Source organism: Mastomys coucha, unplaced genomic scaffold (genome assembly GCF_008632895.1).
Source record: "Mastomys coucha isolate ucsf_1 unplaced genomic scaffold, UCSF_Mcou_1 pScaffold15, whole genome shotgun sequence".
Taxonomy (NCBI): Eukaryota; Metazoa; Chordata; class Mammalia; order Rodentia; family Muridae; genus Mastomys; species Mastomys coucha.
This window is the reverse complement of record NW_022196897.1, coordinates 138633528-138645464: the sequence shown is the minus strand read 5'-3', so window position 1 is coordinate 138645464 and position 11937 is coordinate 138633528. Positions and strand designations below refer to the sequence as shown.

The 11937-nt window shown below is 47.0% G+C and overlaps 1 protein-coding gene across 7 annotated transcripts in view; it reads left to right on the top strand.

Annotated features, from left to right (window-relative positions):
* The first annotated feature begins 10592 nt into the window (after nucleotides 1-10592).
* The window catches only part of Bcl2l1 (BCL2 like 1), a 54738-nt gene continuing 53393 nt past the window's right edge, over nucleotides 10593-11937 (top strand). For 2 of the 7 annotated variants that reach the window (XM_031372290.1, XM_031372292.1), the window contains exon 1: nucleotides 11533-11912. The gene's annotated coding sequence lies outside the window, so the exon portion shown is untranslated. The other 5 variants (XM_031372291.1, XM_031372293.1, XM_031372296.1 and 2 more) reach the window with 5 other exon arrangements.

Genomic DNA, 11937 nt, shown 5'->3' with positions numbered 1-11937 from the left:
AGGCTTGTTTTGTTTTTTTTTTTTTTCAAAACAGGTTTCTCTGTGTAAAGCTGGCTGTCCCAGAACTCACTCTGACGGGCCTTGAACTCACAGAGATCCACCTGCTTCTGCCTTCCAAGAGCTGGGATTAAAGGCATGCACCACCACCAGCTGGCTTCAAGATTAACTTTTAATTAGATGCATTGGGTGGATGCACACCTATGAGTGCCTGCAAAGAGTTGGAGCTACAGGTGACTGTGAGCACACAATAGGGATGCTAAAAACCAAACTTAGCGGTTGCAGGGTTTTTGATCATGCTGTGAACCCAGAGATTGTGTTATTTACTGGAAAAACTGTTTTTAGTTGAGGTTTGGCTCAGCCTTAGCACACACCTTTAATCCAAGAGCTTTCTGCTCTTGTATTAAATATTGTAAACAGGATTAAATTAAGTCGACCATAGATTGAGAGTTGGAACAAGCAACCAGTTGACAGGAAGTGAACACAGGATTTTTTTTTTCTTTTTTCTTTTTTCTTTTTCTTTTTTTTTTTTGTTTTTTTGAGACAGGGTTTCTCTGTGTAGCCCTGGCTGTCCTGGAACTCACTCTGTAGACCAGGCTGGCCTCGAACTCAGAAATCCGCCTGCCTCTGCCTCCCAAGCGCTGGGATTAAAGGCGTGTGCCACCACCGCCCAGCTATGAGGCATTTCTTGAACAACCTTTTCTTGTCTATCTTCAGTGGTGTAGGCTGAGCTGGGAACACAAAAGTTGAAGCAGCAGGGACAGAATCATGGGAGTAACAGAGGTGGTGTGGCACAATGACACAGTGGTGTGACAGTGGCAGCAACAACGGAATAGGCCAGCTGCAAATGTGGTTAGGCTGCCAGCTCCTCAACAGCTGAAGCAACGGAGCAGTTCAAGAGTTGGGTGTGTGGCTCATGTCTGTAATGCAAGCACTTGGGTTGTGGAGGTAAGAGGATCAGGAGTTCAAGACCAGCCTCTACTGCATAGTGAGTTTGAGTCCTGTCTTGGGTATCTGAAACCCTGTCTTTAATAAAGACATCGTCAGAAGGAGCATGTAGGAGAGGACAAAGAAGGGTGGTAACCAGAAAGAGAGACAGCAGGGGAGGGACGAGAGCAAAGGAGGCGGAGGTACAGAGGCAGAGGAGAAACTGCAGGCCCTGCTTGCTGGAAGAGTTCCAGAGAGCAGTGAAGTCTTTGGAGCCAAACGTCCCCGAGCCAAGAGCTGTGGCCAGTGTCAAGGGCTAATAAGATGTCTCCACTTGCTAGACCTACAGAGCTATAACACCCTCTACTGTCAAGGACTGAGCAATCTATACAGTTCAGGCCTGCCTGGAAGCTGTAATGCCAGCCATAACAAAGGGCTAAGGTATCATTGCTCCCTAGGCTGTCACAAGCATGTAATGTCTGTACAGATGAGGCCTTGTAGAAGGCCCAAATGAGAACAGTCACACTGGAGGGCACCATTGTCCGCTGCTCCTGTCTACCCCTGCCATGCAAATACACTATGTGGGTAAAATACTTACATTTGGAACTTACGAATGTACTAGTCTTAAATAAAAGAAAACCTGTGGAAAGTAGAGAGATGGCTTCTTCCTGCTAGGACCTAAGTTTGATTCCCAGCATCTATGTTAGTGGCTTATGACCACCTGTAACTCCAAGGAATCTGAAACCTTGGAAGACAGACATACAGACACATGGTTTGTGTTATTGTTGCTTTTGAGACAGGGTTTTTCTGTGTAGCTCTGACATTCCTAGAACTCACTATATAGACAAAGTTGGCCTTGAACACACAGAGATCCCCTACGTCTGCCTCCCAAGTGCTGGGATTTAAAGGCATGCACCACCATGCCCAGCCATGGGAATTTAAAAAATAAAATAAAATAGAAATAATTTGTGGGACATAAGACAAAACTCAACAGGAAAAAAAAAAGGGAAAACAGGCAGTTCTCAGGAGATTATCTTCATGACATCAAAGATGTAAAAGGAAGCCTGGCATGGTGGCAGTCTCCTGTAGCCCCAGCTCTCAGGAGCTTAAGGTAGGCCTGTGCGTCCCAGGTCAGCTTGGGCAACACAGCAAGACCCTGCCTCTGTCTATTGAGTACTGAGAGTACGGGCATGCCCAGTATAAGAATAAGATTTAGGAGCTGGAGAGATGGCTCAGCAGTTAAGAGCACTGACTGTTCTTCCAGAGGTCCTGAGTTCAATTCCCAGCAACCACATGGTAGCTCACAGCCATCTCTACTGAAGTCTGATACTCTCTTCTGATGTGACTGTGACAGTGTGCTCATATACATAAAATAAATAAATAAATCTTTTTCAAAAATGAGATTTTGTCCAGTGCTAATCGTTCGGTCTCAACCCCATGACAAAAGGCTAAGACGCCTATTAACAGATCAAGGTGGGCACTGGCCACCAGTCTACCTATTACAGAGTCCTCCTAGCTGGCAAACCCCAGCCAATACCCAAAACTCTCCAGCCAGTAACTGGGCTGGGTTTTCCTTCCCCCAGCGCCTGTGATTCCTGTATAACTCAGTTATTTTGGCTGAGCTGGTGTCTTAGCCAGGGTTTCTATTCCTGCACAAACATCATGACCAAGAAGCAAGTTGGGGAGGAAAGGGTTTATTCAGTTTACTTCCACATTGCTGTCCATCACCAGAGGAAGTCAGGACTGGAACTCAAGCAGGTCAGGAAGCAGGTGCTGATGCAGAGGCCATGGAGGGATGTTCCTTACTGGCTTGCTTCTCCTGGCTTGATCAACCTGCTCTCTTATACCCAAGACTTCCAGCCCAGGGATGGCACCACCCACAAGGGACCCTACACCCTTGATCACTAATTGAGAAAATGCCCCACAGCTGGGTCTCATGGAGGCACTTCCCCAACTGAAGCTCCCTTCTCTGTGATAACTCCAGCCAGTGTCAAGTTGACACAGTCAGTACAGCTGGCCTCTTGGCCTTTTTGCTCTTGGCAGCCACTCTTGGTTCCCACTCTCCTTGCCTCTTGGCTTCTGACTCTCTCCTGCAACTCTTCTCACATGGCTCAGTTCAGTCTGCTGGCCACGAATAGTAGTAGAGGGGCCGGAGGGATAGTTCAGTGGTTAAAGCACGCATGGCTCTTCTAGAGGACTGGAGTCTGGTTTCTGGCACCCATATCCAGAGGCACACAGTTGCCTGTAATTCTAGTTCCAGGAGATTTGATGCCATCTTCTGACCTCCTCAGACACAGACTCAGAGACACATAAAAAATACATTAAACATTAAAAATACATCTACAGTATGCAAGTTTTTTAAAGTAGTGGCAGAGGCTGGAGAGATAGCTCAGTGATCAGAAGTACTCGCTGCTCTTCCAGAGGACCTGAGTTTGATACCTAGCATCCACACAGAAGCACATGAAATTACTAACTGTAACTCCACTTCCAAGAGATCTGATGCCCTCTTCTGGCTTCTGCAGGTACCAGGCTCTCTCATGGTATAAAATAAAAAAAAAAAATCACTTTTAGCCAGGCTGCGGTGGTGCACACCTTTAACCCTAGCACTGAAGCTATGGCAGATGAATCTCTGTGAGTTTTAGGCCAGCCTGGTATAGAGAACAGGTAAGGCTAAACAGAGAAACCCTGTCTCAGAAAACAAAAAGTAAGTAGTGGTAGAATTTGGGGGTGGGCAGGAAAAGTGTAGTCCTTCCCCCTGCACAATAAAGCCTTTAAATTCATTGAGATAGATAGATAGATAGATAGATAGAGAGATAGATACATACATACATACATACATACATACATACATACATACATAGAGTAGTGGTAGAGACAGGTTTAGTTATTTTACAGAGAAGTTGGCATGTACTAAAAGGCTAGCCATGAAGCCTAATACAGTGTGGTCCACGCCTTTAATTCCAGGCCAGGAGACAGGAAGATTGATTTCTGTGAGTCACCAGCCATTCTGGTCTACATAGTGAGAGGGTCTCTCTATTTAGCCCTGGCTATCCCAGAATTCAATGTATAGACCAGGCTGGCCTCAAATTCTTAGAGATCCTCCTGCCTCTGCCTCTGAACTGCTGGGATTAGAGGCATGCCACCAAGCCCAGCTTTATTTCCTATTTCTCTTATTTTTAGCCAAGAATGAATGTTTTTCCCCCCACAGGGGGTAGATGTGGGAAGGAAGAGAAGGGGAAAAAAGAAAAGGGGGAGACCCCCCCAATCTCTGTCCCTATAGTGCTGACATTCTAGTGAGAAGGCAGATCTCAAACATGAGAAATAAGTGACTGCAAGGGATGTAGTAACTTAGGAGGTGAGCTAGGTAGCACATGCTGTTTTGACCTGAAGGATGTTTGTCAGAATGAAGAGACTGGCCAGGTTGGGTCCGGGCAGTAGGCGAGGAAAGGCAGCGCCTGCCTAGGCCATGGCTGCCCCGTGGACATGCAGCACTGAGCCAGCAGGTACATGCAGGGCTGGGGAGCAGTCAAGCTCAGCTGGGAACAAAGGGTACCTTTGTTAACAAGGAAGGGGCAGCAGAGCTGTGTGTTCAGGACCTGTTCAATAGGCAAAAAGTGACTGATGAGAAGAATGAAGGGAGGAATAAATGAGTGAAACCATTCATTTGTTCACACTAGAAGGTCCAATTAAGAAGTGAGTCTGGCCAAAGGGAGTCCATGCCTGTCGTTTCTTCCATATCCACTGAGTTCTAGAAAACAGCTCAGGTTCCCTGCCTGGATGAACAGGAGGCAAGTTGGTCTGAAATCATTGAAGCAGAGTTTTAGTGTTGGCAAGAAACATGGGGCATATCTGGCCTGCTCCACCCACTATTTTAGCATCATTGAAGGTGGGGGCCAAGGACAGAAATAAGGAAATCAGTTACCAGTCTGCTGCACTCTACAACAGTTTCAAAATTGGAAGCCTCCTAAATCTTCCTAAGTAAGGGAATGTTTCATGAACCTGCCTCAAGTCTTCCGTGAGAAGCCAGGTGGTGGTGGTATATGACTTTGGTCCCAGCACTCAGGAAGCAGAGACAGGCAGATCTCTGTGAGACTGAGGCCAGTCAGGTCTACGGAGCTAAGTTCTAGGACAAAAGGGCTACACAGAGAAACCTTGTCTCGAAAAACCAAATAAATAAATAAAGTAAAAATAAAAAATAAAATAAAAACAAACAAAACTCCCACATTTTTCAAGTTAAAAAGTTAGTAGAAGCCGGGCAGTGGTGGCGCACGCTTTAATCCCAGCACTTGGGAGACAGAGGCAGGTGGATTTCTGGGTTCGAGGCCAGCCTGGTCTACCGAGTGAGTTCCAGGATAGCCAGGGATACTCAGAGAAACCCTGTCTCGAAAAAACAACAACAACAACAACAAAAAACAAAACAAACAAACAAAAACAACAACAACAACAACAACAAAAGTTAATAGAAGATATAGGCACTTCCTGCCAACCCTAACAACAACCTGGCTCCATACCTGGGACCCACATAGTGGAAGGAAAGAATAGGATCCCACAAATTGTCCTCTGAACTCCACATGTGACCCTCCCCCAACACACAAACAGAAGTTTTGTTTTTTGTTTTTTGTTTTTTTAAGGCAGGGTTTCTCTCTGCAACCCTGGTTGTCCTAGAACTCACTCTGTAGACTGGCCTAGAACTTACAAAGATCTGCCTGCCTCGGCCTCCCAAGAACTGGTCGTGTACCATCACCACCCAGCAGCGAATAAATCTTTTTAAAAAAATAAGAAAAAGAAGCTGAATAGAATAGAAAGACCAACTAAAAAACAAGCAATATAAGAACATATATCACAACTAAAAGCATAATAAATTGTTCAATTTCACTCACAGTAACAGTCAACGAAAGGTTGCTTTTCTGTGGTGTTTTGTTATTGTTTTGTGTTGCTAATATTTTGAGGGTTGCTAATTAATACTTGCAGGGTTTCTTGTAGTGCAGCCTGGACTGGAACATCCTTTGCCCAGACGATGACCTTGAACTCCTGAGATTACAGGCTGATGCTGCTCAGCTTTAACCTACCTGACTGGCAAGGATTAAAACAAAAAAAAACAACAAACAAAACTGGACGAGGCTGGTGTTGGAGCACAGTAATAAAATGCTAATCTGATGTGTGAGATCTTGGGTTCCTACATGTGTACACACATCATAACACACTGTGATCCTACCAGGTGAAGAGCTAGACACTTTATATTTTGCTAATGAAGCTAAACTAGTACAATTGCTATATAGAACACTTTGCTAATATTTATTAAGGTTAAAACAGATTAATCTGCTCACACACTGATAATTGGACTTCTAGGAATTTTTATCTTACAAATGCCAACATATGCAGAACACAGATTAGACAAATTATAGTATTATTTGTAATGAGAAAAGATTGGAAACTACTGGGGGCTGGTGAGATGGCTCAGTGGGTAAGAGCACTGACTGCTCTTCTGAAAGTCCTGAGTTCAAATCCCAGCAACCACATAGTGGCTCACAACCACTCGTAATGAGATCTGATGCCCTCTTCTGGTACATCTGAAGACAGCTACACTGTAGTTATTTATAATAATAAATAAATCTTTGGACCTGAATGAGCAGGGCAGACCAGAGCGAGCAGAGGTCCTAAAATTCAATTCTTAACAACCAGATGAAGCCCACAACTATCTGTACAGCTACAGTGTGTACTCATATACATAAAATAAATAAATAAAATCTTAAAAAAAAAAGATTGAAAACTACCTAAATGTTCCCAAAGGCAGGAAATGACAATTGAATGGTGGCATAGCCCTACAAAATTAATGTTTTCACATTTCTAGTTTTTTGGTTTGTTTTGTTTAAGACATGGTCTCTCTCTGTTGACCAGGCTGCCCTCAAACACACAGAGATCCACCCACCTCTTCCTCCCAAGTGCTCAAACTAAAGGTGTATGCCACCAGACCTCGCCAAGCTCTGTTGGTTTTGTTTTTGTTTTCATTTGTTTGTTTTTAAGAATTTAAAGGGCTGGCGAGATGGCTCAGCAGATAAGAGCACTGACTGCTCTTCCAAAGGTCATAAGTTCAAATCCCAGCAACCACATGGTGGCTCACAACCACCCATAATGAAATCTGATACCCTCTTCTGTGTACTCATTTATAATAATAAATAAATCTTAAAAAAAAAAAAATTTAGAAAACAGCCGGGCAGTGGCGCATGCCTTTAATCCCAGCACTTGGGAGGCAGAGGCAGGCGGATTTCTGAGTTCGAGGCCAGCCTGGTCTACAGAGTAAGTTCCAGGACAGCCAGGGCTATATAGAGAAACCAGGCCGGTGAGACAGCTCAGCAGGTAATAGCACACAACCCTGACACCCTAAATTTGATCCCAGAACCCACATACAAGCCAGATATGGCCATTTACATGTGCAATCCCAGCTAGAACACCCTACTCTAAATGTTGTTCTCTGATCTCTGGATCATTTCCGTTCTCTTTTTTCTTTAGATTTTATATGAATGAGTGTTTTGCCTGCATGTCTGTGGTGTACCACATGCATACCTGTGCAGTGAACCTCAGAAGAGGATGTCACATGGAACTGGAGTTACAGATGGTTGTGAGCCACCATATGGATGCTGGGAACTGAACCTGCGTCCTCTGAAAGAGCAAAGTGAGTGCTCTAAACCACTGAGTCATCTCTCCTGCCCCACATAATATCCAATGATCAAATAAAATCAGTCATCAGAGAATCACTGGTTATAATGTGTTAAACATTTGTACAAATTCATTTCTAAAAAATAATACTTACTTGCCAGGTGGCGTGGTATGTGACTTTAATCCCAGCACTTGGGAGGCAGAGGCAGGCACATGTCTCTATTCGTTCAAGACCAGTGCTAGACAGACCCTGTCTAGAAAAACAAATGAAAACAAAACACCCCGTTTATTTGTTCAGAAGACAAGATTATTAGTGTTCTGGTCTGGGGAAGGAGCTGATTTAGAACTACCCTTCTGACAATGAGCATTACAGAGTGTAGGCACACACCACCAGGCCGTGGTCAGGCCTTATGGTGGGCAAGCATTGAGAGCATTAAGGATCACACTAGAGGCAGCGTGACAGGGCTGACGAGAGGCCATCATAGAAATACTAAGAAGTTAGCTTAAGGTAAATGGGTAAAAGAGCTGCTATGGAGGAGGGAGGGGCAAGAGAAAGGGAAAATGAGGAAAATGGAGAGCAAAACAGCTGGAGAAACAAAGAGAAAGAGGCAGACATCTCTTAACCTTTACAAAGCTTCTCTAGGAGCTAAGGGACCAGACTATGGCTCAAGGAAGAAATGAAATATTTACAAATTCCTGTTACAGCCTTACATAGAGCAGCAAGAGGGGGAGAGAGCAGCAGAGCAGGTCTATGATCTAACACGTGTACATGTAAGTGCATGTGTGTGTGTGTGTGTGTGTGCGCACATTAGTGTGTACCTTACCAGGAGCTGGAGGGTAGGGGAACAATTTTGAGTTCGTTCTGTCCTTTCAATATGTGGATTCCAAGATGGAAGTTCAGCTTTAAGGCTGAGAGGCGAGCATTTTTCTAGGATGAATCATCAGCCCCGGTCCCTCATTTAACCATCAGGCCATTGCAGTTAAGCCATTTGACCTGCAGTCTCTGCTAAAAGGGGAACATGTGAGGCTGACACAGGTGAAAGCAATGTAGGACACACACACACCTTTCGGATCCCATGAGAGATCCCAAGGCAGTTCATAGAGTTGGTTAAGCCATGACTTTGGTTTTAGACTGGTCTGGGTCCATTCTGATCCACCTGACCCCTACACACACACTTTCTTTCTTTCTTTCTTTCCTTCTTTCTTTCTCTTCCTCCTCCTCCTTTCTTCCTCTTCCTCCTCCTCCTCCTCTTCCTCCTTCTTCTTCTTTTTGGTTTTTTTTGAGACAGGTTTTCTCTGTGTAGCCCTGGCTGTTCTGGAACTCACTCTGTTGACCAGGCTGGCCTAGAACTCAGAAATCCACCTGCCTCTGCCTCCCAAGTGCTGGGATTAAAGGTGTGCACCACCACTGCCCGGCACACAATCTTTCTTACTTCAGGTAATTATTAATTTCTTCTAGTCTCTGCCTCCTTTGGCTGGCTTAATTACACCCACCTGGGAGCTGTAGGCGGCTCAGAGAAGATATCAAGTTTGAAACAATTCTGGTGTGTCCGTTCCCACATGGGCTCAACTCTCTAGCACACACACCACAATTTCAGTCAAGGGGTTTCCCAAATGGGTGGAATGAACTCTGTGGCCCACAGTATATTCTGCCACATCTTCTGGAAAGATGGTGAGTTGCTGTCTCCAGACTGTCAGGTGATGTCTGGAGGAGCAGCTTCCTCCTGGTGTCATGTTGTTCCACAGCCAGGAGTCAGCAGAGAATGAGCTCCTGTATTACGTTGTGGGCACTAAGTGTCCAGCAGTGGTCCCTGGCACACAAGGAGGCTGAGATCTCAATAGCTCTCAGTCCACAAAAGCTGAAAGACTGCTATGAGTTCAAGACCAACCTAGACTGTAGAGTGAATTCAAGGTTCAAGTATATATAAACTTGCCTTGCAAGCTGAGGGTCTGAGTACCACTCCTGAATAGAATTAACTCCTAAAAGTTGTCCTCAGATCTCCATATAAACATGGTAGCACATACACAACCACACTCACGTGCACATGCCCCAAATAAAATAATTTTTGAAAAACTGAGTTATAGCTTATTTGGTAGACTGCTGACTTCTACTAAGCACAAAGCTCTGGGTTTGATTCCAAGCAACACATAAACTGTGTATAACAGGGAGACAGGAGAAGAGACGGCTCAGTCACTAAAGGGTGAGCTCACAACAACAACAACAAAAATATGAAGGTCATCCTATGCTACATAGGACAGATTGGGCTGAAAAACTGTTAAATAAATGTCTTTCTACTGCACTGGTCAGCCTGAGTCGGGGTTTGAGTTTTAAAAAGCTCACTCATGGGGCTGGAGAGATGGCTCAGTGGTTGAGAGCACTGACTGCTCTTCTGAAGGTCCTGAGTTCAAATCCCAGCAACCACGTAGTGGCTCACAACCACCCATAACAAACCTGACTCCCTCTTCTGGAGTGTCTGAAGACAGCTACAATGTGCTTACATATAATAAATAAATAAATAGATAAATAAATAAGTCTTTTTTTTTTAAAGCTCACTCACTCACTCACTCTAAGGCAACTCTCGTTTCACTCGCATTATCACAATGTCAGGACTTGTTTTCCAAAGCATTAGCGATTACCTTGTTTGTGTATTTTCCTAGTTGGATAGTCTCCACGCCTAAGGTAAAGTCTTCATAAAAATTGAGACCTTGCCTATTCATAACTGTCTTCAACAAACCAAACAAAGGGCTTGCTATTCTTCAGGCTTTTCAAGTAGTTACTGACACACAGTCAATGAAAGCTCAATTCTGCTATCTATTTTTAAAGTGACGGGGGAAATACACCCAGAAAAAAGCACTTTTCTATAGTATACAAAGGGATAGATGGATGAAGGAACTAGATTGAATGAATGTGAACCGTAAGCGTCCCATGCGCCTGCCACTCCTCAAATCGCTCGCCAGGGGACGCTGCTTTCCCACGTCTCGACGCCAGTCGTCCCTGGCGCGCACTCCTTTTGCGTCTCGGGCTCGCGCGCGCTGCCGCGGCACCGGAAGTGACTGCGCTTGCAAGTTCCCCGGTCTCTTCAGGGGAAACTGAGGCCGGCTTCTCCCGGAGATTCGGCACGAGCAGTCAGCCAGGTAGGCCGGCCCAAGTCTGCGGCGTGCTTCCCAGCCGCAAAACGCCCTCGTGTCTGGAAACCACCGGGCTTATGAAGGGGGGATGTGGCCCCCCACGGCTCGCTGGGCTCGCAGGTGAGAGCGCCGCCTCCCCTGTGCCTGACAGGCGCTGCGCCCAATGGGAGCCGTGGCCGTCCCGCTTCCGTGCCGACTCGACCCGCGGATTGGCTAAGCTGGGGCGGGCCGCGGGGGCGAGACCCCTCCTTCCAGAGAGGTCTAGGGGGCGCCCCCGAGGGAGGGCGGTTGCCTAGCAACGGGGCGGTGGCTCGGCGGGTACCCGGGCTAGGGGAGCGCGAGCAGAGAGCGAGGCCTCAGCCCACCCACCCGGGGCTCCTGCGCGCAGCGGCCTCCGGCCCTCGAGCCCTGCAGGGGGCTCCAGGAGGCCGCCTTGGGCCCGGCCTCGGGAAAACGAGGTCTCCGCTGTGGGAGCCTCGACCCTTCTTCCTGGCCGGTGGCGGGGCTCAGCGCCTCTCTCTCACCCCGTCTTTGTGCGGGGTGCCGGCGGCCATTGTGTCCGGGCGCGGAATGGAGGACCTGGCAGTCCCCCAATGCCATGTCCGGGGCCTTTGGGGAATTCAAAGACAACTAGCGGTGTTTGTAGGGGGTCTCCAGCGTACGCCTCTCGGAAAAGCCCGGGAGTGGTCTTTCCGAAATCTGATCGCAGATCCGAGGCCGTCTCCCCCTCTCCGCGTCCCTGCGCGAAACCTTGAGATTCACTGAGAAGTCCCTTTAGGGTTTCGGAAGCCTCATCCAGGGCTGGTACTTAAATAGAAAGAAAGAAAGGAGGGGTGGGGGGGAAATTATACTAAACCCATACCTCGGGGAGAGTTCTCCTGACTCCCAGTAGGAGGCGGAGAGCCAAGGGGCGTGCTAGAGCGAGGGGGTTGGGCTCCCGGGTGGCTGGAGCCTGCGGAACAGAGAGAGAGAGGCCGCCCTGGGTCTGGGCGATGGAGGAAGCAAGCGAGGGGGCAGGTTCCTAAGCTTCGCAATTCCTCTGTCGCCTTCTGGGCTGCCTACCAGGTCGCATGATCCCTCCGGCCGGGGCTGGTTTTTTTGCTGAGTTACCGGCGACCCAGCCACCACCTCCTCCCGACCTATGATACAAAAGACCTTCCGGGGGTTGCACCTGCTTGCTGTCGCCGGAGATAGATTTGAATGTAGGTGGTGGAGGTGGGGGATATG